The sequence below is a fragment of the Schistocerca gregaria genome, unplaced genomic scaffold (assembly GCF_023897955.1).
Source record: "Schistocerca gregaria isolate iqSchGreg1 unplaced genomic scaffold, iqSchGreg1.2 ptg000043l, whole genome shotgun sequence".
Lineage (NCBI taxonomy): Eukaryota > Metazoa > Arthropoda > Insecta > Orthoptera > Acrididae > Schistocerca > Schistocerca gregaria.
The window spans coordinates 2,060,666-2,087,890 of NW_026061702.1; positions in this window are offsets into that span (position 1 = coordinate 2,060,666).

A 27,225-nucleotide genomic window follows, 5' to 3' on the forward strand; every position below is an offset into this window, starting at 1 on the left:
ACAACCGTTTTAGACAGAAATGCGGCCAATGTGACGATCTGGCTTTAAGTCGATTCGATAACAAATGACGAAAACGGACGGATAACTATGTTTTTACTACATATGAACAGTTTTCACATTCTCCCGTGCAACTCGGCAGCTAGTCCTCCTTTCATGCAGAATCTTAAGGTCCTAGCTCATGTCCAAGGAACCAAAGCCAGCTAAAAAGTCAATAATCGATACCTAAAACTTGAATTGTACTACTTCTTACTGGCCATTCCATCAACTTAGAACCTTCATCTGTGTTCTACTATGGTGCTTTGAGAGTCTCCGCATACCGCAGCACGCGACATAGATTTGCAAACGATAAGTACAATCGTTTCAGAGAGAAGAGCGACCAATGTGACGATCTGGATTTAAGTCGATTCGATAACAAATGACGAAAACCGACGGATTTCTCAGGTTTTTACTACATATGAACACCTCTCACATTCTCCCGTGCAACTCGGCTGCTGGTCCTCCTTTCATGCAAAATGTTAAGGTCCTAGCTCATATCCAAGGCACCAAAGAAGTGTAAAAAGTCAATAATCGATACCTCAAACGTGAATTGTACTACTTCTCACTTGCTATTACATCAGCATAGAAGCTTCATCTGTGTTCTACTATGGTGCTTTTAGTGTCCCCGCATACCGCAGCACGCGACATAGCTTTGCAGACGATAAATGTAACCGTTTCAGAGAGAAGAGCGGCCAATGTGATGATCTGGCTTTAAGTCGATTCGATAACAAATGACGAAAACGTGCGGATTTCTCAGGTTTTTACTACATATGAACACTTTTCACATTCTCCCGTGCAACTCGGCTGCTAGTCCTCCTTTCATGCAAAATCTTAAGTTCCTAGCTCATGTCGAAGGCAACAAAGAAGGGTAAAAAATCAATAATCCATAAATAAAACTTGAATTGTACTACTTCTTACTGGCTATTACACCTTCTTAGAAGCTTCATGTGTGTTCTACTATGGTGCTTTTAGTTCTCCACATACCGCAGCACGCGACATAGCTTTGCAGACGATAAGTACAACCGTTTCAGAGAGAAGAGAGGCCAATGTGACGATTTGGCTTTAAGTCGATTCGATAACAAATGACGAAAACGGACGGATTTCTCAGGTTTTTACTACATATGAACACTTTTCACATTCTCCCGTGCAACTCGGCTGCTAGTTCTCCTTTCATGCAGAATCTTAAGGTCCTAGCTCATGTCCAACCGCACCAAAGCCAGCTAAAAAGTCAATAATCGATACCTAAAACTTGAATTGTACTACTTCTTACTGGCTATTACATCAACATAGAAGCTTCATCTGTGTTCTACTATGGTGTTTTTAGTGTCTCCACATACCGCAGCACGCGACATAGCTTTGCAGACGATAAGTACAACCGTTTCTGAGAGAAGAGAGGTTAATGTGACGATTTGGCTTTAAGTCGATTCGATAACAAATGACGAAAACGGACGGATTTCTCAGGTTTTTACTACATATGAACACTTTTCACATTCTCCCGTGCAACTCGGCTGCTAGTTCTCCTTACATGCAGAATCTTAAGGTCCTAGCTCATGTCCAAGGCACCAAAGCCAGCTAAAAAGTCAATAATCGATACCTAAAACTTGAATTGTACTACTTCTTACTGGCTATTACATCAACTTAGAAGCTTCATATGTGTGCTACTATGGTGCTTTAAGTGTCTCCGCATACCGCAGCACGCGACATAGCTTTGCAGACGATAAGTACAACCGTTTTAGACAGAAATGCGGCCAATGTGACGATCTGGCTTTAAGTCGATTCGATAACAAATGACGAAAACGGACGGATTTCTAGGTTTTTACTACATATGAACACTTTTCACATTCTCCCGTGCAACTCGGCAGCTAGTCCTCCTTTCATGCAGAATCTTAAGGTCCTAGCTCATGTCCAAGGAACCAAAGCCAGCTAAAAAGTCAATAATCGATACCTAAAACTTGAATTGTACTACATCTTACTGGCTATTACATTAAATTAGATGCTTCATCTGTGTTTTACTATGGTGGTTTTAGTGTCTCCGCATACCGCAGCACACGTCTTAGCTTTGCAGACGGTAAGTACAACCGTTTCAGAGAGAAGAGCGGCAAGTGTGACATTCTGGTTTTAAGTCGATTCGATAACAAATGACGAAAACGGACGGATTTCTCAGGTTTTCACTACATATGAACACTTTTCACATTCTGCCGTGCAACTCGGCTGCTAGTTCTCTTTTCATGCAGAATCTTAAGGTCCTAGCTCATGTTCAACCGCACCAAAGCCAGCTAAAAAGTCAATAATCGATACCATATACTTGAAATGTACTACTTCTTACTGGCTATTACATCAACATAGAAGCTTCATCTGTGTTCTGCTATGGTGCTTTTAGTATTTCCACATACCGCAGCACGCGACATAGCTTTGCAGACGATAAGTACAACCGTTTCAGAGAGAAGAGAGGCCAATGTGACGATTTGGCTTTAAGTCGATTCGATAACAAATGACGAAAACGGACGGATTTCTCAGGTTTTTACTACATGTGAACACTTTTCACATTCTCCCGTGCAACTCGGCTGCTAGTTCTCATTTCATGCAGAATCTTAAGGTCCTAGCTCATGTCCAAGGCACCAAAGCCAGCTAAAAAGTCAATAATCGATACCTAAAACTTGAATTGTACTACTTCTTACTGGCTATTACATCAACTTAGAAGCTTCATCTGTGTTCTACTATGGTGCTTTTAGTGTCTCCGCATATCGCAGCACGCGACATACCTTTGCAGACGATAAGTACAATCGTTTCTGAGAGAAGAGCGACCAATGTGACGATCTGGCTTTAAGTCGATTCGATAACAAATGACGAATACGGACGGATTTCTCAGGTTTTTACTACATATGAACACGTTTCACATTCTCCCGTGCAACTCGGCTGCCAGTCCTCCTTTCATGCAGATTCTTAAGGTCCTAGCTCATGTCCAAGCCGCCAAAGCCAGCTAAAAAGTCAATAATCGATACCTAAAACTTGAATTGTACTACTTCTTACTAGCTATTACAATAAATTAGATGCTTCATCTGTGTTTTACTATGGTGGTTTTAGTGTCTCCGCATACCGCAGCACACGTCTTAGGTTTGCAGACGATAAGTACAACCGTTTCAGAGAGAAGGGCGGCCAGTGTGACATTCTGGCTATAGGTCGATTCGATAACAAATGACGAAAACGGACGGATTTCTCAGGTTTTTACTACATATGAACACTTTTCACATACTCCCGTGCAACTCGGCTGCTAGTCCTCCTTTCATGCAGAATCTTAAGGTCCTAGCTCATGTCCAAGGCACCAAAGCCAGCTAAAAAGTCAATAATCGATACCTAAAACTTGAATTGTACTACTTCTTACTGGCTATTACATCAACTTAGAAGCTTCATCTGTGTTTTACTATGGTGGTTTTAGTGTCTCCGCATACCGCAGCACACGTCATAGCTTTGCAGACGATAAGTACAACCGTTTCAGAGAGAAGAGCGGCCAATGTGACATTCTGGCTTTAAGTCGATTCGATAACAAATGACGAAAAAAGACGGATTTCTAGGTTTTTACTACATATGAACACTTCTCACATTCTCCCGTGCAACGCGGCTGCTAGTCCTCCTTTCATGAAGAATCTTAACGTCCTAGCTCATGTCCAAGGCACCAAAGCCAGCTAAAAAGTCAATAATCGATACCTAAAACTAGAATTGTACTAAATCTTACTGGCTATTACATCAACTTAGAAGCTTCATCTGTGTTTTACTATGGTGGTTTTAGTGTCTCCGCATACCGCAGCACACGTCATAGCTTTGCAGACGATAAGTACAACCGTTTCAGAGAGAAGAGCGGCCAATGTGAAGATCTGGCTTTAAGTCGAGTCGATAACAAATGACGAAAACGGACGGATTTCTCAGGTTTTTACTACATATGAACACTTTTCTCATTCACCCGTGCAAATCAGCTGCTAGTCCTCCTTTCATGAAGAATCTTAAGGTCCTAGCTCATGTCCAAGGCACCAAAGATAGCTATTAAGTCAATAATCGATACCTAAAACTTGAATTGTACTACTTCTTACTATTACATCAACTTAGAAGCTTCATCTGTGTTCTACAATGATGCTTTTAGTGTCTCCGCATACCGCAGCACGCGACATAGCTTTGCATACGATAAGTACAATCGTTTTAGACATAAATGCGGCCAATGTAACGATCTGGCTTTAAGTCGATTCGATAACAAATGACGAAAACGGACGGATTTCTAGGTTTTTACTACATATGAACACTTTTCACATTCTCCCGTACAACTCGGCTGATAGTCCTCCTTTTCATGCAGAATCTTAAGGTCCTAGCTCATGTCCAAGGCACCAAAGCCAGCTAAAAAGTCAATAATCGATACCTAAAACTTGAATTGTGCTACTTCTTACTGGCTATTACATCAACTTAGAACCTTCATCTGTGTTCTACTATGGATCTTTTACTGTTTCCGCATATCGCAGCACGTGACGTAGCTTTGCAGGCGATAAGTACAACCGTTTCAGAGAGAAGAGCGGCCAATGTGACGATCAGGCTTTAAGTCGATTCGATAACAAATGACGAAAAAGGACGGATTTCTAGGTTTTTACTACATATGAACACATTCCACATTCTTCCGTGCAACTCGGCTGCTAGTCCTCCTTTCATGCAGAATCTTAAGGTCCTAGCTCATGTCCAAGGCACCAAAGCCAGCTAAAAAGTCAATAATCGATACCCAAAACTTGAATTGTACTATATCTTACTGGCTATTACATCAACTTACAAGCGTCATCTTGTTTTCTACTATGGTGCTTTTAGTGTCTCCGCATACCGGAGCACGAGACATAGCTTTGCAGACGATAATTAGGACCGTTTCAGAGAGAAGAGCGGACAATGTGAAGATCTGGCTTTAAGTCGAGTCGATAACAAATTACGAAAACGGACGGATTTCTCAGGTTTTTACTACATGTGAACACTTTTCACATTCTCCCGTGCAACTCGGCAGCTAGTCCTCCATTCATGCAGAATCTTAAGGTCCTAGCTCATGTCCAAGGAACCAAAGCCAGCTAAAAAGTCAATAATCGATACCTAAAACTTGAATTGGTCTACTTCTTACTGCCTATTACATCAACTTAGAACCTTCATCTGTGTTCTACTATGGTGCTTTTAGTGTCTCCGCATACCGCAGCACGCGACATAGCTTTGCAAACGATAAGTACAATCGTTTCAGAGAGAAGAGCGACCAATGTGACGATCTGGCTTTAAGTCGATTCGATAACAAATGACGAAAACGGACGGATTTCTAGGTTTTTACTACATATGAACACTTTTCACATTGTCCCGTGCAACTCTGCTGCTAGTCCTCCTTTCATGCAGAATCTTAAGGTCCTAGCTCATGTCAAAGGCACCAAAGCCAGGTAAAAAGTCAATAATCGATACCTAAAACTTAAATTGGACTACTTCTTACTGGCTATTACATCAACTTAGAACCTTCATCTGTGTTCTACTATGGTGCTTTTAGTGTCTCCGGATACCGCAGCACGCGACATAGCTTTGCAGTCGATAAGTACAATCGTTTCAGAGAGAAGAGCGACCAATGTGACGATCTGGCTTTAAGTCGATTCGGTAACAAATGACGAATACGGACGGATATCTCAGGTTTTTACTACATATGAACACTTTTCACATTCTCCCTTGCAACTCGGCTGCTAGTCCTCCTTTCATGCAGATTCTTAAGGTCCTAGCTCATGTCCAAGGCACCAAAGCCAGCTAAAAAGTCCATAATCGATACCTAAAACTTGAATTGTACTACTTCTTACTGGCTATTACATTAAATTAGATGCTTCATCTGTGTTTTACTATGGTGATTTTAGTGTCTCCGCATACCGCAGCACACGTCATATCTTTGCAGACGATAAGTACAACCATTTCAGAGAGAAGAGCGGCCAATGTGACGATCTGGCCTTATGACGATTCTATAAAAAAATGACGATAACGAACGGATTTTTCAGGTTTTTACTGCATATTAACACTTTTCACATTCTCCCGTGCAACTCGGCAGCTAGTCCTCCATTCATGCAGAATCTTAAGGTCCTAGCTCAAGTCCAAGGCACGAAAGCCCCCAAAAAAGTCAATAATCGGTACCTCAAACTTGAATTGTACTACTTCTTACTGGCTATTACATCAACTTAGAAGCTTCATCTGTGTTCTACTATGGTGCTTTTAGTGTCTCCGCATACCGCAGCACGCGACATAGCTTTGCAGACGATAAGTACAACCGTTTCAGAGAGAATAGCGGCCTTGTGACGATCTGGCTTTAAGTCGATTCGGTAACAAATGACGAAAACGGACGTATTTCTAATGTTTTTGCTACATGTGAACACTTTTCACATTCACCCGTGCAACTCGGCTGATAGTCCTCCTTTCATGCAGAATATCAAGGTCCTAGCTCATGTCCAAGGCACAAAAGCAAGCTAAAAAGTCAATTATCGATACCTAAAACTTGAGTTGTACTACTTCTTACTGGCTATTACATCAACTTAGAAGCTTCATCTGTGTTCTACTATGGTGCTTTAAGTGTCTGCGCATACCGCAGCACGCGACATAGCTTTGCAGTCGATAAGTACAACCGTTTCAGAGAGAAGAGCGGCCAATGTGACGATCTGGCTTTAAGTCGATTCGATAACAAATGACGAAAACGGAAGGATTTCTAGGTTTTTACTACATATGAACACATTCCACATTCTCCCGTGCAACTCGGCTGCTAGTCCTCCTTTCATGCAGGATCTTAAGGTCCTAGCTCATGTCCAAGGCACCAAAGCCATCTAAAAAGTCAATAATCGATACCTAAAACTTGAATTGCACTATATCTTACTGGCTATTACATCTGACGATCTGGCTTTTAAGTCGATTCGATAACAAATGACGAAAACGGACGGATTACTCAGGTTTTTACTACATATGAACACTTTTCACATTGTCCCGTGCAACTCAGCTGCTAGTCCTCCTTTCATGCAGAATCTTAACGTCCTAGCTCATGTCCAAGGAACCAAAGCCAGCTAAAAAGTCAATAATCGATACCTAAAACTTGAATTGGTCTACTTCTTACTGGCTATAACATCAACTTAGAAGCTTCATCTGTGTTCTACTATGGTGCTTTTAGTGTCTCCGCATACCGCAGCACGCGACATAGCTTTGCAGACGATAAGTACAACCGTTTCAGAGAGAAGAGCGGCCAATGTGACGATCTGGCTTTAAGTCGATTCGGTAACAAATGACAAAAACGGACGGATTTCTAGGTTTTTACTACATATGAACACATTCCACATTCTCCCATGCAACTCGGCTGCTAGTCCTCCTTTCATGCAGAATCTTAAGGTCCTAGCTCATGTCCAAGGCACCAAAGCCAGCTAAAAAGTCAAAAATCGAAACCTAAAACTTGAATTGTACTATATCTTACTGGCTATTATATCAACTTAGAAGCTTCATCTGTTTTCTACTATGGTGCTTTTAGTGTCTCCGCATACCGGAGCTCAAGACATAGCTTTGCAGACGGTAATTAGGACCGTTTCAGAGAGAAGAGCGGCCAATGTGAAGACCTGGCTTTAAGTCGTGTCGATAACAAATGACGAAAACGGACTGATTTCTCAGGTTTTTACTACATATGAACACTTTTCACATTCTCCCGTGCAACTCGGCAGCTAGTCCTCCTTTCATGCAGAATCTTAAGGTCCTAGCTCATGTCCAAGGAACCAAGCCAGCTAAAAAGTCAATAATCGATACCTAAAACTTGAATTGGTCTACTTCTTACTGGCTATTACATCAACTTAGAACCTTCATCTGTGTTCCACTATGGTGCTTTTAGTGTCTCCGCATACCGCAGCACGCGACATAGCTTTGCAGACGATAAGTACAATCGTTTCAGAGAGAAGAGCGACCAATGTGACGATCTGGCTTTAATTCGATTCGGTAACAAATGACGAATACGGACGGATTTCTCAGGTTTTTACTACATATGAACACTTTTCACATTCTCCCGTGCAACTCGGCTGCTAGTCCTCCTTTCATGCAGATTCTTAAGGTCCTAGCTCATGTCCAAAGCACCAAAGCCAGCTAAAAATCCATAATCGATACCTAAAACTTGAATTGTACTACTTCTTACTGGCTATTACATTAAATTAGATACTTCATCTGTGTTTTACTATGGTGGTTTTAGTGTCTCCACATACCGCAGCACGCTACATAGCTTTGCAGACGATAAGTACAACCGTTTCAGGGAGAAGAGCGGCCAATGTAACGATCTGGCTTTAAGTCGATTCGATAACAAATGACGAAAACGGACGGATTTCTAATGTTTTTGCTACATGTGAACACTTTTCACATTCACCCGTGCAACTCGGCTGATAGTCCTCCTTTCGTGCAGAATATCAAGGTCCTAGCTCATGTCCAAGGCACAGAAGCAAGCTAAAAAGTCAATTATCGATACCTAAAACTTGAGTTGTACTACTTCTTACTGGCTATTACATCAACTTAGAAGCTTCATCTGTTTTCTACTATGGTGCTTTTAGTGTCTGCGCATACGGCAGCACGCGACATAGCTTTGCAGACGATAAGTACAACCGTTTCAGAGAGAAGAGCGGCCAGTGTGACGATCTGGCTTTAAGTCGATTCGATAACAAATGACGAAAACGGAAGGATTTCCAGGTTTTTACTACATATGAACACATTCCTCATTCTCCCGTGCAACTCGGCAGCTAGTCCTCCTTTCATGCAGAATCTTAAGGTCCTAGCTCATGTCCAAGGCACCAAAGCCAGCTAAAAAGTCAATAATCGATACCTAAAACTTGAATTGTACTATATCTTACTGGCTATTACATCAACTTAGAAGCTTCATCTGTTTTCTACTATGGTGCTTTTAGTGTCTCCGCATACTGGAGCACGAGACATAGTTTGCAGACGATAATTACGACCGTTTCAGAGAGAAGAGCGGCCAATGTGATGATCTGGCTTTAAGTTGAGTCGATAACAAATGACGAAAACGGACGGATTACTCAGGTTTTTACTACATATGAACACTTTTCACATTGTCCCGTGCAACTCAGCTGCTAGTCCTTCTTTCATGCAGAATCTTAACGTCCTAGCTCATGTCCAAGGCACCAAAGCCAGATAAAAAGTCAATAATCATTACCTAAAACTTGAATTGTATTACTTCTTACTGGCTATTACATCAACTTAGAAGCTTCATCTGTGTTCTACTATGGTGCATTTAGTGTCTCCGCTTAACGCAGCACGCGACATAGCTTTGCAGACGATAAGTACAACCGTTTCAAAGAGAAGAGCGGCCAATGTGACGATCTGGCTTTAAGTCGATTGGGTAACAAATGACGAAAACGGTCGGATTTCTAGGTTTTTACTACATATGAACACATTCCACATTCTCCCATGCAACTCGGCTGCTAGTGCTCCTTTCATGCAGAATCTTAAGGTCCTAGCTCATGTCCAAGGAACCAAAGCCAGCTAAAAAGTCAATAATCGATACCTAAAACTTAAATTGGTCTACTTCTTACTGGCCATTACATCAACTTAGAAGCTTCATCTGTGTTCTACTATGGTGCTTTTAGTGTCTCCGCATACCGCAGCACGCGACATAGCTTTGCAGACAATAAGTACAACCGTTTCAGAGAGAAGAGCGGCCAATGTGACGATCTGGCCTTAAGTCGATTCGGTAACAAATGACGAAAACGGACGGATTTCTAGGTTTTTACTACATATGAACACATTCCACATTCTCCCATGCAACTCGGCTGCTAGTCCTCCTTTCATGCAGAATCTTAAGGTCCTAGCTCATGTCCAAGGCACCAAAGCCAGCTAAAAAGTCAATAATCGAAACCTAAAACTTGAATTGTACTATATCTTACTGGCTATTACATCAACTTAGAAGCTTCATCTGTTTTCTACTATGGTGCTTTTAGTGTCTCCGCATACCGGAGCACTAGACATAGCTTTGCAGACGGTAATTAGGACCGTTTCAGAGAGAAGAGCGGCCAATGTGAAGATCTGGCTTTAAGTCGTGTCGATAACAAATGACGAAAACGGACTGATTTCTCAGGTTTTTACTACATATGAACACTTTTCACATTCTCCCGTGCAACTCGGCAGCTAGTCCTCCTTTCATGCAGAATCTTAAGGTCCTAGCTCATATCCAAGGAACCAAAGCCAGCTAAAAAGTCAATAATCGATACCTAAAACTTGAATTGGTCTACATCTTACTGGCTATTACATCAACTTAGAACCTTCATCAGTGTTCTACTATGGTGCTTTTAGTGTCTCCGCATACCGCAGCACGCGACATAGCTTTGCAGACGATAAGTACAATCGTTTCAGAGAGAAGAGCGACCAATGTGACGATCTGGCTTTAATTCGATTCGGTAACAAATGACGAATACGGACGGATTTCTCAGGTTTTTACTACATATGAACACTTTTCACATTCTCCCGTGCAACTCGGCTGCTAGTCCTCCTTTCATGCAGATTCTTAAGGTCCTAGCTCATGTCCAAGGCACCAAAGCCAGCTAAAAATCCATAATCGATACCTAAAACTTGAATTGTACTACTTCTTACTGGCTATTACATTAAATTAGATGCTTCATCTGTGTTTTACTATGGTGGTTTTAGTGTCTCCACATACCGCAGCACGCTACATAGCTTTGCAGACGATAAGTACAACCGTTTCAGAGAGAAGAGCAGCCAATGTAACGATCTGGCTTTAAGTCGATTCGATAACAAATGACGAAAACAGACGGATTTCTAAGGATTTTGCTACAAGTGAACACTTTTCGCATTCACCCGTGCAACTCGGCTGATAGTCCTACTTTCGTGCAGAATATCAAGGTCCTAGCTCATGTCCAAGGCACAAAAGCAAGCTAAAAAGTCAATTATCGATACCTAAAACTTGAGTTGTACTACTTCTTACTGGCTATTACATCAACTTAGAAGCTTCATCTGTTTTCTACTATGGTGCTTTTAGTGTCTGCGCATACCGCAGCACGCGACATAGCTTTGCAGACGATAAGTACAACCGTTTCAGAGAGAAGAGCGGCCAGTGTGACGATATGGCTTTAAGTCGAATCGATAACAAATGACGAAAACGGAAGGATTTCTAGGTTTTTACTACATATGAACACATTCCACATTCTCCCGTGCAACTCGGCAGCTAGTCCTCCTTTCATGCAGAATCTTAAGGTCCTAGCTCATGTCAAAGGCACCAAAGCCAGCTAAAAAGTCAATAATCGATACCTAAAACTTGAATTGTACTATATCTTACTGGCTATTAGATCAACTTAGAAGCTTCATCTGTTTTCTACTATGGTGCTTTTAGTGTCTCCGCATACTGGAGCACGAGACATAGCTTTGCAGACGATAATTACGACCGTTTCAGAGAGAAGAGCGGCCAATGTGATGATCTGGCTTTAAGTTGGGTCGATAACAAATGACGAAAACGGACGGATTTCTCAGGTTTTTACTACATATGAACACTTTTCACATTCTCCCGTGCAACTCCGGTGCTAGTTCTCCTTTCATGCAGAATCTTAAGGTCCTGGCTCATGTCCAAGGCACCAAAGCCAGCTAAAAAGTCAATAATCGATACCTAAAACTTAAATTTTACTACGTCTTACTGGCTATTACATCAACTTAGAAGCTTCATCTGTGTTCTACTATAGTGCTTTGAGAGCCTCCGCATACCGCAGCACGCGACATAGCTTTGCAGACGATAAGTACAACCGTTTCAGAGAGAAGAGCGGCCAATGTGACGATCTGGCTTTTAAGTCGATTCGATAACAAATGACGAAAACGGACGGATTACTCAGGTTTTTACTACATATGAACACTTTTCACATTCTCCCGTGCAACACGGCTGCTAGTCCTCCTTTCATGCAGAACTTAACGTCCTAGCTCATGTCCAAGGCACCAAAGCCAGATAAAAAGTCAATAATCACTACCTAAAACTTGAATTGTACTACTTCTTACTGGCTATTACATCAACTTAGAAGCTTCATCTGTGTTCTACTATGGTGCATTTAGTGTCTCCGCATACCGCAGCACGCGACATAGCTTTGCAGACGATAAGTACAACCGTTTCAGAGAGAAGAGCGGTCAATGTGACGATCTGGCTTTAAGTCGATTCGGTAGCAAATGACGAAAACGGACGGATTTCTAGGTTTTTACTACATATGAACACTTTTCACATTCTCCCGTGCAACGCGGCTGCTAGTCCTCCTTTCATGCAGAATCTTAAGGTCCTAGCTCATGTCCAAGGCACCAAAGCCAGCTAAAAAGTCAATAATCGATACCTAAAACTTGAATTGGACTACTTCTTACTGGATATTACATTAACTTAGAACCTTCATCTGTGTTCTACTATGGTGCTTTTAGTGTCTCCGGATACCGCAGCACGCGACATAGCTTTGCAGACGATAAGTACAATCGTTTCAGAGAGAAGAGCGACCAATGTGACGATCTGGCTTTAAGTCGATTCGGTAACAAATGACGAATACGGACGGATTTCTCAGGTTTTTACTACATATGAACACTTTTCACATTCTCCCGTGCAACTCGGCTGCTAGTCCTCCTATCATGCAGATTCTTAAGGTCCTAGCTCATGTCCAAGGCACCAAAGCCAGCTAAAAAGTCCATAATCGATACCTAAAACTTGAATTGTACTACTTCTTACTGGCTATTACATTAAATTAGATGCTTCATCTGTATTTTACTATGGTGGTTGTAGTGTCTCCACATACCGCAGCACACGTCATATCTTTGCAGACGATAAGTACAACCATTTCAGAGAGAAGAGCGGCCAATGTGACGATCTGGCCTTATGTCGATTCGATAAAAAATGACGATAACGAACGGATATTTCGGGTTTTTACTGCATATGAACACTTTTCACATTCTCCCATCCAACTCGGCTGCTAGTCCTCCTTTCATGCACAATGTTAAGGTCCTAGCTCATGTCCAAGGAACCAAAGCCAGCTAAAAAGTCAATAATCGATACCTAAAACTTGAAATGTACTATATCTTACTGGCTATTACATCAACTTAGAAGCTTCATCTGTTTTCTACTATGGTGCTTTTAGTGTCTCCGCATACTGGAGCACGAGACATAGCTTTGCAGACGATAATTACGACCGTTTCAGAGAGAAGAGCGGCCAATGTGATGATCTGGCTTTAAGTTGAGTCGATAACAAATGACGAAAACGGACGGATTTCTCAGGTTTTTACTACATATGAACACTTTTGACATTCTCCCGTGCAACTCCGGTGCTAGTTCTCCTTTCATGCAGAATCTTAAGGTCCCAGCTCATGTCCAAGGCACCAAAGCCAGCTAAAAAGTCAATAATCGATACCTAAAACTTAAATTGTACTACTTGTTACTGGCTATTACATCAACTTAGAAGCTTCATCTGTTTTCTACTATGGTGCTTTTAGTGTCTGCGCATACCGCAGCACGCGACATCGCTTTGCAGACGATAAGTACAACCGTTTCAGAGAGAAGAGCGCCCAATGTGACGATCTGGCTTTAAGTCGATTCGATAACAAATGACGAAAACGGACGGATTTCTCAGGTTTTTACTACATATGAACACTTTTCACATTCTCCCGTGCAACTCGGCTGCTAGTCCTCCTTTCATGCAGATTCTTAAGGTCCTAGCTCTTGTCCAAGGCACCAAAGCCAGCTAAAAAGTCCATAATCGATACCTAAAACTTGAATTGTACTACTTCTTACTTTCTATTACATTAAATTAGATGCTTCATCTGTGTTTTACTATAGTGGTTTTAGTGTCTCCGCATACCGCAGCACGCGTCATAGCATTGCAGACGATAAGTACAACCGTTTCAGAGAGAAGAACGGCCAATGTAACGATCTGGCTATAAGTCGATTCGATAAAAAATGACGAAAACGGACGGATTTCTAATGTTTTTGCTACATGTGAACACTTTTCACATTCTCCCGTGCAACTCGGCTGATAGTCCTCCTTTCATGCAGAATATCAAGGTCCTAGCTCATGTCCAAGGCACAAAAGGAAGCTAAAAATTCAATAATCGATACCTAAAACTTGAGTTGTACTACTTCTTACTGGCTATTACATCAACTTAGAAGCTTCATCTGTTTTCTACTATGGTGCTTTTAGTGTCTGCGCATACCGCAGCACGCGACATCGCTTTGCAGACGATAAGTACAACCGTTTCAGAGAGAAGAGCGGCCAATGTGACGATTTGGCTTTAAGTCGATTCGATAACAAATGACGAAAACGGAAAGATTTTTAGGTTTTTACTACATATGAACACATTCCACATTCTCCCGTGCAACTCGGCTGCTAGGCCCCCTTTCATGCAGAATCTTAAGGTCCTAGCTCATGTTCAAGGCACCAAAGCCAGCTAAAAAGTCAATAATCGATACCTAAAACTTGAAATGTACTACATTTTACTGGCTATTACATCAACGTAGAAGCTTCATCTGTTTTCTACTATGGTGCTTTTAGTGTCTCCGCATACTGGAGCACGAGACATAGCTTTGCAGACGATAATTACGACCGTTTCAGAGAGAAGAGCGGACAATGTGATAATCTGGCTTTGAGTTGAGTCGATAACAAATTACGAAAACGGACGGATTTCTCAGGTTTTTACTACATATGAACACTTTTCACATTCTCCCGTGCAACTCCGGTGCTAGTTCTCCTTTCATGCAGAATCTTAAGGTCCTAGCTCATGTCCAAGGCACCAAAGCCAGCTAAAAAGTCAATAATCGATACCTAAAACTTAAATTGTACTACTTCTTACTGGCTATTACATCAACTTAGAAGCTTCATCTGTTTTCTACTATGGTGCTTTTAGTGTCTGCGCATACCGCAGCACGCGACATCGCTTTATAGACGATAAGTACAACCGTTTCAGAGAGAAGAGCGGCCAATGTGACGATCTGGCTTTAAGTCGATTCGATAACAGATGACGTAAACGGACGGATTTTTCGGGTTTTTACTGCAAATGAACACTTTTCACACTCTCCCGTGCAACTCGGCTGCTAGTCCTCCATTCATGCAGAATCTTAAGGTCCTAGCTCATGTCCAAGGCACCAAAGCCAGCTAAAAAGTCAATAATCGATACCTAAAACTTGAATTGTACTACTTCTTACTGGCAATTACATCATCTTAGAGGCTTTATCTGTGTTCTACTATGTTCCTTTTAGTGTCTCCGCATACCGCAGCACGCGACATAGCTTTGCAGACGATAAGTACAACCGTTTCAGAGAGAAGAGCGTCCAATGTGACGATCTGGCTTTAAGTCGATTCGATAACAATTGACGAAAACGGACGGATTTCTCAGGTTTTTACTACATATGAACACCTTTCACATTGTCCCGTGCAACTCTGCTGCTAGTCCTCCTTTCATGCAGAATCTTAAGGTCCTAGCTTATGTCCAAGGCACCAAAGCCAGCTAAAAAGTCAATAATCAGAACCAAAACATAGAATTGTACTACTTCTTACTTGCTATTACATCAACTTAGAAGCTTCATCTGTGTTCTACTATGGTGCTTTTTGTGTCTCCGCATACCGCAGCACGCGACATAGCTTTGCAGACGATAAGTACAACCGTTTCAGAGAGAAGAGCGGCCATTGTGACGATCTGGCTTTACGTCGATTCGATAACAAATGACGAAAACGGACGGATTTCTCAGGTTTTTACTGCATATGAACACTTTTCACATTCTCCCTTGCAACTCAGCTGCTAGTTCTCCTTTCGTGCAGAATCTTAAGGTCCTAGCTCATGTCCAAGGCACCAAAGCCACCTAAAAAGTCAATAATCGATACCTAAAACTTGAATTGTACTACATCTTACTGGCTATTACATCAACTTAGAAGCTTCATCTGTGTTCTACTATGGTGCTTTTAGTGTCTCCGCATACCGCAGCACGCGACATAGCTTGGCAGACGATAAGTACAATCGTTTCAGAGAGAAGAGCGACCAATTTGACGATCTGGCTTTAAGTCGATTCGATAACAAATGACGAATACGGACGGATTTCTCAGGTTTTTACTACATATGAACACTTTTCACATTCTCCCGTGCAACTCGGCTGCTAGTCCTCCTTTCATGCAGAATCTTAAGGTCCTAGCTGTGTCCAAGTCTCCAGAGCCAGCTATAAAGTCAATAATCGATACCAGAAACTTGAATTGTACTATATCTTACTGGCTATTACATCAACTTAGAAGCTTCATATGTGTTCTACTATGGTGCTTTTAGTGTCTCCACATACCGCAGCAAGCAACATAGCTTTGCAGACGATAAGTACAACCGTTTTAGGCAGAAATGCGGTCAATGTGAAGATCTGGCTTTAAGTCGAGTCGATAACAAATGACGAAAACGGACAAATTTCTCAGGTTTTTACTACATATGAACACTTTTCACATTCTCCCGTGCAAATCGCCTGCTAGTCCTCCTCTCATGCAGAATCTTAAGGTCCTAGCTCATGTCCAAGGCACCAAAGATAGCTATAAAGTCAATAATCGATACCTAAAACTTGAATTGTGCTACTTCTTACTGGCTATTACATCAACTTAGAAGCTTCATCTGTGTTCTACTATGGATCTTTTAATGTCTCCGCATACCGCAGCACGCGACGTAGCTTTGCAGACGATAAGTACAACCGTTTCAGAGAGAAGAGCGGCCAATGTGACGATCTGGCTTAAGTCGATTCGATAACAAATGACGAAAACGGACGGATTTCTAGGTTTTTACTACATATGAACACATTCCACATTCTTCCGTGCAACTCGGCTGCTAGTCCTCCTTTCATGCAGAATCTTAAGGTCCTAGCTCATGTCCAAGGCACCAAAGTCAGCTAAAAATTCAATAATCGATACCTAAAACTTGAATTGTACTATATCTTACTGGCTATTACATCAACTTAGAAGCTTCATCTAATTTCTACTATGGTGCTTTTAGTGTTTCCGCATACCGGAGCACGAGACATAACTTTGCACACGACAATTAGGACCGTTTCAGAGAGAAGAGCGGCCAATGTGAAGATCTGGCTTTAAGTCGAGTCGATAACAAATGACGAAAACGGACGGATTTCTCAGGTTTTTACTACATATGAACACTTTTCACATTCTCCCGTGCAACTCGGCAGCTAGTCCTCCTTTCATGCAGAATCTTAAGTTCCTAGCTCATGTCCAAGGAACCAAAGCCAGCTAAAAAGTCAATAATCGATACCTAAAACTTGAGTTGTACTACTTCTTACTGGCTATTACATCAACTTAGAAGCTTCATCTGTTTTCTACTATGGTGCTTTTAGTGTCTGCGCATACCGCAGCACGCGACATCGCTTTGCAGACGATAAGTACAACCGTCTCAGAGAGAAGAGCGGCCAATGTGACGATTTGGCTTTAAGTCGATTCGATAACAAATGACGAAAACGGAAGGATTTTTAGGTTTTTACTACATATGAACACATTCCACATTCTCCCGTGCAACTCGGCTGCTAGTCCCCCTTTCATGCAGAATCTTAAGGTCCTAGCTCATGTCCAAGGCACCAAAGCCAGCTAAAAAGTCAATAATCGATACCTAAAACTTGAATTGTACTATATCTTACTTGCTATTACATCAACTTAGAAGCTTCATCTGTTTTCTACTATGGTGCTTTTAGTGTCTCCGCATACTGGAGCACGAGACATAGCTTTGCAGACGATAATTACGACCGTTTCAGAGAGAAGAGCGGCCAATGTGACAATCTGGCTTTGAGTTGAGTCGATAACAAATGACGAAAACGGACGGATTTCTCAGGTTTTTACCACATATGAACACTTTTCACATTCTCCCGTGCAACTCCGGTGCTAGTTCTCCTTTCATGCAGAATCTTAAGGTCCTAGCTCATGTCCAAGTCACCAAAGCCAGCTAAAAAGTCAATAATCGATACCTAAAACTTAAATTGTACTACTTCTTACTGGCTATTACATCAACTTAGAAGCTTCATCTGTTTTCTACTATGGTGCTTTTAGTGTCTGCGCATACCGCAGCACGCGACATCGCTTTGCAGACGATAAGTACAACCGTTTCAGAGAGAAGAGCGGCCAATGTGACGATCTGGCTTTAAGTCGATTCGATAACAAATGACGAAGACGGACCGATTTCTCAGGTTTTTACTTCATATGAACACTTTTCACATTCTCCCGTGCAACTCGGCTGCTAGTCTTCCTTTCATGCAGAATCTTAAGGTCCTAGCTCTTGCCCAAGGCACCAAAGCCAGCTAAAAAGTATATAATCGATACGTAAATCTTGAATTGTACTACTTCTTACTTTCTATTACATTAAATTAGATGCTTCATCTGTGTTTTACTATGGTGGTTTTAGTGTCTCCGCATACCGCAGCACGCGTCATAGCTTTGCAGACGATAAGAACAGCCATTTCAGAGAGAAGAGCGGCCAATGTGGCGTTCAGGCTTTAAGTCGATTCGATAACAAATGACGAAAACGGACGGATTTCTAAGGTTTTTACTACATATGAACACTTTTCACATTCTCCCGTGCAACGCGGCTGCTAGTCCTCCTTTCATGCAGAATCTTAAGGTCCTAGCTCATGTCCAAGGCGCCAAAGCCAGCTAAAAAACCAATAATCGATACCTAAAACTTGAATTGTACTACTTCTTACTGGCTATTACATCAACTTACAAGCTTCATCTGTGTTCTACTATGGTGCTTTTAGTGTCTCCGCATACCGCAGCACGCGACATAGCTTTGCAGAAGATAATTAGGACCGTTTCAGAGAGAAGAGCGGCCAATGTGACGATTTGGCTTTAAGTCGATTCGATAACAAATGACGAAAACGGAAGGATTTTTAGGTTTTTACTACATATGAACACATTCCACATTCTCCCGTGCAACTCGGCTGCTAGTCCCCCTTTCATGCAGAATCTTAAGGTCCTAGCTCATGTCCAAGGCACCAAAGCCAGCTAAAAAGTCAATAATCGATACCTAAAACTTGAATTGTACTATATCTTACTTGCTATTACATCAACTTAGAAGCTTCATCTGTTTTCTACTATGGTGCTTTTAGTGTCTCCGCATACTGGAGCACGAGGACATAGCTTTGCAGACGATAATTACGACCGTTTCAGAGAGAAGAGCGGCCAATGTGATAATCTGGCTTTGAGTTGAGTCGATAACAAATGACGAAAACGGACGGATTTCTCAGGTTTTTACTACATATGAACACTTTTCACATTCTCCCGTGCAACTCCGGTGCTAGTTCTCCTTTCATGCAGAAACTTAAGGTCCTAGCTCATGTCCAAGGCACCAAAGCCAGCTAAAAAGTCAATAATCGATACCTAAAACTTAAATTGTACTACTTCTTACTGGCTATTACATCAACTTAGAAGCTTCATCTGTTTTCTACTATGGTGCTTCTAGTGTCTGCGCATACCGCAGCACGCGACATCGCTTTGCTGACGATAAGTACAACCGTTTCAGAGAGAAGAGCGGCCAATGTGACGATCTGGCTTTAAGTCGATTCGATAACAAATGACGAAAACGAGCGGATTTCTCAGGTTTTTACTTCATATGAACACTTTTCACATTCTCCCGTGCAACTCGGCTGCTAGTCTTCCTTTCATGCAGATTCTTAAGGTCCTAGCTCTTGCCCAAGGCACCAAAGCCAGCTAAAAAGTATATAATCGATACCTAAAACTTGAATTGTACTACTTCTTACTTTCTATTACATTAAATTAGATGCTTCATCTGTGTTTTACTATGGTGGTTTTAGTGTCTCCGCATACCGCAGCACGCGTCATAGCTTTGCAGACGATAAGTACAGCCATTTCAGAGAGAAGAGCGGCCAATGTGGCGATCTGGCTTTAAGTCGATTCGATAACAAATGACGAAAACGGACCGATTTCTAAGGTTTTTACTACATATGAACACTTTTCACATTCTCCCGTGCAACGCGGCTGCTAGTCCTCCTTTCATGCAGAATCTTAAGGTCCTAGCTCATGTCCAAGGCGCCAAAGCCAGCTAAAAAGCCAATAATCGATACCTAAAACTTGAATTGTACTACTTCTTACTGGCTATTACATCAACTTAGAAGCTTCATCTGTGTTCTACTATGGTGCTTTTAGTGTCTCCGCATACCGCAGCACGCGACATAGCTTTGCAGACGATAATTAGGACCGTTTCAGAGAGAAGAGCGGCCAATGTGTCGATCTGGCTTTAAGTCGATTCGATAACAAATGACGTAAACGGACGGATTTTTCGGGTTTTTACTGCAAATGAACACTTTTCACACTCTCCCGTGCAACTCGGCTGCTAGTCCTCCTTTCATGCAGAATCTTAAGGTCCTAGCTCATGTCCAAGGCACCAAAGCCACCTAAAAAGTCAATAATCGATACCTAAAACTTGAATTGTACTACTTCTTACTGGCAATTACATTATCTTAGAGGCTTCATCTGTGTTCTACTATGGTCCTTTTAGTGTCTCCGCATACCGCAGCACGCGACATAGCTTTGCAGACGATAAGTACAACCGTTTCAGAGAGAAGAGCGTCCAATGTGACGATCTGGCTTTAAGTCGATTCGATAACAAATGACGAAAACGGACGGATTTCTCAGGTTTTTACTACATATGAACACTTTTCACATTGTCCCGTGCAACGCTGCTGCTAGTCCTCCTTTCATGCAGAATCTTAAGGTCCTAGCTTATGTCCAAGGCACCAAAGCCAGTTAAAAAGTCAATAATCAGAACCAAAACATAGAATTGTACTACTTCTTACTTGCTATTACATCAACTTAGAAGCTTCATCTGTGTTCTACTATGGTGCTTTTTGTGTCTCCGCATACCGCAGCACGCGACATAGCTTTGCAGACGATAAGTACAACCGTTTCTGAGAGAAGAGCGGCCATTGTGACGATCTGGCTTTAAGTCGATTCGATAACAAATGACGAATACGGACGGATTTCTCAGGTTTTTACTACATATGAACACTTTTCACATTCTCCCGTGCAACTCGGCTGCTAGTCCTCCTTTCATGCAGAATCTTAAGGTCCTATCTATGTCCAAGTCTCCAGAGCCAGCTATAAAGTCAATAATCGATACCTAAAACTTGAATTGTACTACACCTTACTCGCTATTACATCAACTTAGAAGCTTCATATGTGTTCTACTATGGTGCTTTTTGTGTCTCCACATACCGCAGCAAGCAACATAGCTTTGCAGACGATAAGTACAACCGTTTTAGGCAGAAATGCGGTCAATGTGAAGATCTGGCTTTAAGTCGAGTCGATAACAAATGACGAAAACGGACGAATTTCTCAGGTTTTTACTACATATGAACACTTTTCACATTCTCCCGTGCAAATCGGCTGCTAGTCCTCCTTTCATGCAGAATCTTAAGGTCCTAGCTCATGTCCAAGGCACCAAAGATAGCTATAAAGTCAATAATCGATACCTAAAACTTGAATTGTGCTACTTCTTACTGGCTATTACATCAACTTAGAAGCTTCATCTGTGTTCTACTATGAATCTTTTAGTGTCTCCGCATACCGCAGCACGCGACGTAGCTTTGCAGACGATAAGTACAACCGTTTCAGAGAGAAGAGCGGCCAATGTGACGATCTGGCTTTAAGTCGAGTCGATAACAAATGACGAAAACGGACGGATTTCTCATGTTTTTACTACATATGAACACTTTTCACATTCTCCCGTGCAACTCGGCAGCTAGTCCTCCTTTCATGCAGAATCTTAAGTTCCTAGCTCATGTCCAAGGAACCAAAACCAGCTAAAAAGTCAATAATCGATAAATAAAACTTAAATTGACTACTTCTTACTGGCTATTACGTCAACTTAGAACCTTCATCTGTGTTCTACTATGGTGCTTTTAGTGTTCCGCATACCGCAGCACGCGACATAGCTTTGCAGACGATAAGTACAACCGTTTCAGAGAGAAGAGCGGCCAATGTGACGATCGGGCTTTAAGTCGATTCGGTAACAAATGACGAAAACGGAGGGATTTCTAGGTTTTTACTACATATTAACACTTCTCATATTCTCCCGTGCAACGCGGCTGCTAGTCCTCCTTTCATGCAGGATCTTAAGGTCCTAGCTCATGTCCAAGGAACCAAAGCCAGCTAAAAAGTCAATAATCGATACCTAAACCTTAAATTGTACTACTTGTTACTGGCTATTACATCAACTTAGAAGCTTCATCTGTTTTCTACTATGGTGCTTTTAGTGTCTGCGCATACCGCAGCACGCGACATCGCTTTGCAGACGATAAGTACAACCGTTTCAGAGAGAAGAGCGGCCAATGTGACGATCTGGCTTTAAGTCGATTCGATAACAAATGACGAAAACGGACGGATTTCTCAGGTTTTTACTACATATGAACACTTTTCACATTCTCCCGTGCAACTCGGCTGCTAGTCCTCCTTTCATGCAGAATCTTAAGGTCCTAGCTCTTGCCCAAGGCACCAAAGCCAGCTAAAAAGTCCATAATCGATACCTAAAACTTGAATTGTACTACTTCTTACTTTCTATTACATTAAATTAGATGCTTCATCTGTGTTTTACTATAGTGGTTTTAGTGTCTCCGCATACCGCAGCACGCGTCATAGCATTGCAGACGATAAGTACAACCATTTCACAGAGAAGAGCGGCCAATGTAACGATCTGGCTATAAGTCGATTCCATAACAAATGACGAAAACGGACGGATTTCTAATGTTTTTGCTACATGTGAACACTTTTCACATTCTCCCGTGCAACTCGGCTGATAGTCCTCCTATCATGTAGAATATCAAGGTCCTAGCTCATGTCCAAGGCACAAAAGCAAGCTAAAAAGTCAATAATCGATACCTAAAACTTGAGTTGTACTACTTCTTACTGGCTATTACATCAACTTAGAAGCTTCATCTGTTTTCTACTTTGGTGCTTTTAGTGTCTGCGCATACCGCAGCACGCGACATCGCTTTGCAGACGATAAGTACAACCGTTTCAGAGAGAAGAGCGGCCAATGTGACGATTTGGCTTTAAGTCGATTCGATAACAAATGACGAAAACGGAAGGATTTTTAGGTTTTTACTACATATGAACACATTCCACATTCTCCCGTGCAACTCGGCTGCTAGTCTTCCTTTCATGCAGATTCTTAAGGTCCTAGCTCTTGCCCAAGGCACCAAAGCCAGCTAAAAAGTATATAATCGATACCTAAAACTTGAATTGTACTACTTCTTACTTTCTATTACATTAAATTAGATGCTTCATCTGTGTTTTAGTATGGTGGTTTTAGTGTCTCCGCATACCGCAGCACGCGTCATTGCTTTGCAGACGGTAAGTACAGCCATTTCAGAGAGAAGAGCTGCCAATGTGGCGATCTGGCTTTAAGTCGATTCGATAACAAATGACGAAAACGGACGGATTTCTAAGGTTTTTACTACATATGAACACTTTTCACATTCTCCCGTGCAACGCGGCTGCTAGTCCTCCTTTCATGCAGAATCTTAAGGTCCTAGCTCATGTCCAAGGCGCCAAAGCCAGCTAAAAAGCCAATAATCGATACCTAAAACTTGAATTGTACTACTTCTTACTGGCTATTACATCAACTTAGAAGCTTCATCTGTGTTCTACTATGGTGCTTTTTGTGTCTCCGCATACCGCAGCACGCGACATAGCTTTGCAGACGATAAGTACAACCGTTTCAGAGAGAAGAGCGGCCATTGTGACGATCTGGCTTTAAGTCGATTCGATAACAAATGACGAAAACGGACGGATTTCTCAGGTTTTTACTACATATGAACACTTTTCACATTCTCCCGTGCAACTCGGCTGCTACTCCTCCTTTCATGCAGAATCTTAAGGTCCTAGCTATGTCCAAGTCTCCAGAGCCAGCTATAAAGTCTATAATCGATACCTGAAACTTGAATTGTACTATATCTTACTGGCTATTACATCAACTTAGAAGCTTCATATGTGTTCTACTATGGTGCTTTTAGTGTCTCCACATACCGCAGCAAGCAACATAGCTTTGCAGACGATAAGTACAACCGTTTTAGGCAGAAATGCTGTCAATGTGAAGATCTGGCTTTAAGTCGAGTCGATAACAAATGACGAAAACGGACGAATTTCTCAGGTTTTTACTACATATGAACACTTTTCACATTCTCCCGTGCAAATCGGCTGCTAGTCCTCCTTTCATGCAGAATCTTAATGTCCTAGCTCATGTCCAAGGCACCAAAGATAGCTATAAAGTCAATAATCGATACCTAAAACTTGAATTGTGCTACTTCTTACTGGCTATTACATCAACTTAGAAGCTTCATCTGTGTTCTACTATGGATCTTTTAGTGTCTCCGCATACCGCAGCACGCGACGTAGCTTTGCAGACGATAAGTACAACCGTTTCAGAGAGAAAAGCGGCCAATGTGACGATCTGGCTTAAGTCGATTCGATAACAAATGACGAAAACGGACGGATTTCTAGGTTTTTACTACATTTGAACACATTCCACATTCTTCCGTGCAACTCGGCTGCTAGTCCTCCTTTCATGCAGAATCTTAAGGTCCTAGCTCATGTCCAAGGCACCAAAGCCAGCTAAAAATTCAATAATCGATACCTAAAACTTGAATTGTACTATATCTTACTGGCTATTACATCAACATAGAAGCTTCATCTGTTTTCTACTATGGTGCTTTTAGTGTCTCCGCATACCGGAGCACGAGACATAACTTTGCACACGATAATTAGGACCGTTTCAGAGAGAAGAGCGGCCAATGTGACGATCTGTCCTTATGTCGATTCGAAAAAAAAATGACGATAACGAACGGATTTTTCGTGTTTTTACTGCATATGAACACTTTTCACATTCTCCCGTGCAACTCAGCTGCTAGTCCTCCTTTCATGCAGAATCTTAAGGCCCTAGCTCAAGTCCAAGGCACCAAACCCACCTAAAAAGTCAATAATCGATACCTAAAACTTGAATTGTACTACTTCTTACTGGCTATTACATCAACTTAGAAGCTTCATCTGTGTTCTACTATGGTGCTTTTAGTGTCTCCGCATACCGCAGCACGCGACATAGCTTTGCAGACGATAAGTACAATCGTTTCAGAGAGAAGAGCGGCCAATGTGACGATCTAGCTTTAAGTCGATTCGGTAACAAATGACGAAAACGGACGGATTCCTAGGTTTTAACTACATATGAACACATTCCACATTCTCCTGTGCAACTCGGCTGCTAGTCCTCCTTTCATGCAGAATCTTAAAGTCCTAGCTCATGTCCAAGGCACCAAAGCCAGCTAAAAAGTCAATAATCGAAACCTAAAACTTGAATTGTACTACTTCTTACTTTCTATTACATCAACTTAGAAGCTTCATCTGTTTTCTACTATGGTGCTTTTAGTGTCTCCGCATACCGGAGCACGAGACATAGCTTTGCAGACGATAATTAGGACCGTTTCAGAGAGAAGAGCGGCCAATGTGATGATCTGGCTTTAAGTCGAGTCGATAACAAATGACGAAAACGGACCGATTTCTCAGGTTTTTACTACATATGAACACTTTTCACATTCTCCCGTGCAACTCTGCAGCTAGGCCTCCTTTCATGCAGATTCTTAAGGTCCTAGCTCATGTCCAAGGCACCAAAGCCAGCTAAAAAATTAATAATCGATACCTAAAACTTGAATTGGACTACTTCTTACTGGCTATTACACTAAATTAGATGCTTCATCTATGTTTTACTATTGTGGTTTTAGTGTCTCCGCATACCGCAGCACACGTCATAGCTTTGCAGACGATAAGAACAACCGTTTCAGAGAGAAGAGCGGCCAATGTGACTTTCTGGCTTTAAGTCGATTCGATAACAAATGACGAAAACGGACGGATTTCTCAGGTTTTTACCTCATATGAACACTTCTCACATTCTCCCGTGCAACGCGGCTGCTAGTCCTCCTTTCATGCAGAATCTTAAGGTCCTAGCTCATGTCCAAGGAACCAAAGCCAGCTAAATAGTCAATAATCGATACCTAAAACTAGAATTGTACTATATCTTACTGGCTATTACATCAACTTAGAAGCTACATCTGTGTTTCACTATCGTGGTTTTAGTGCCTCCGCATACCGCAGCACACGTCATAGCTTTGCAGACGATAAGTACAACCGTTTCAGAGAGAAGAGCGGCCAATGTGAAGATCTGGCTTTAAGTCGAGTCGATAACAAATGACGAAAACGGACGTATTTCTCAGGTTTTTACTACATATGAACACTTTTCACATTCTCCCGTGCTAATCAGCTGCTAGTCCTCCTTTCATGCAGAATCTTAAGGTCCTAGCTCATGTCCAAGGCACCAAAGATAGCTATAAAGTCAATAATCGATACCTAAAACTTTAATTGTACTACTTCTTACTGGCTATTACATCAACTTAGAAGCTTCATCTGTGTTCTACTATGATGCTTTTAGTGTCCCCGCATACCGCAGCACGCGACATAGCTTTGCAGTCGATAAGTACAACCGTTTTAGACATAAATGCGGCCAATATGATGATCTGGCTTTAAGTCGAGTCGATAACAAATGACGAAAACGGACGGATTTCTCAGGTTTTTACTACATATGAACACTTTTCACATTCTCCCGTGCAACGCGGCTGCTAGTCCTCCTTTCATGCAGAATCTTAAGGTCCTAGCTCATGTCCAAGGCGCCAAAGCCAGCTAAAAAGCCAATAATCGATACCTAAAACTTGAATTGTACTACTTCTTACTGGCTATTACATCAACTTAGAAGCTTCATCTGTGTTCTACTATGGTGCTTTTTGTGTCTCCGCATACCGCAGCACGCGACATAGCTTTGCAGACGATAAGTACAACCGTTTCAGAGAGAAGAGCGGCCATTGTGACGATCTGGCTTTAAGTCGATTCGATAACAAATGACGAAAACGGACGGATTTCTCAGGTTTTTACTACATATGAACACTTTTCACATTCTCCCGTGCAACTCGGCTGCTACTCCTCCTTTCATGCAGAATCTTAAGGTCCTAGCTATGTCCAAGTCTCCAGAGCCAGCTATAAAGTCTATAATCGATACCTGAAACTTGAATTGTACTATATCTTACTGGCTATTACATCAACTTAG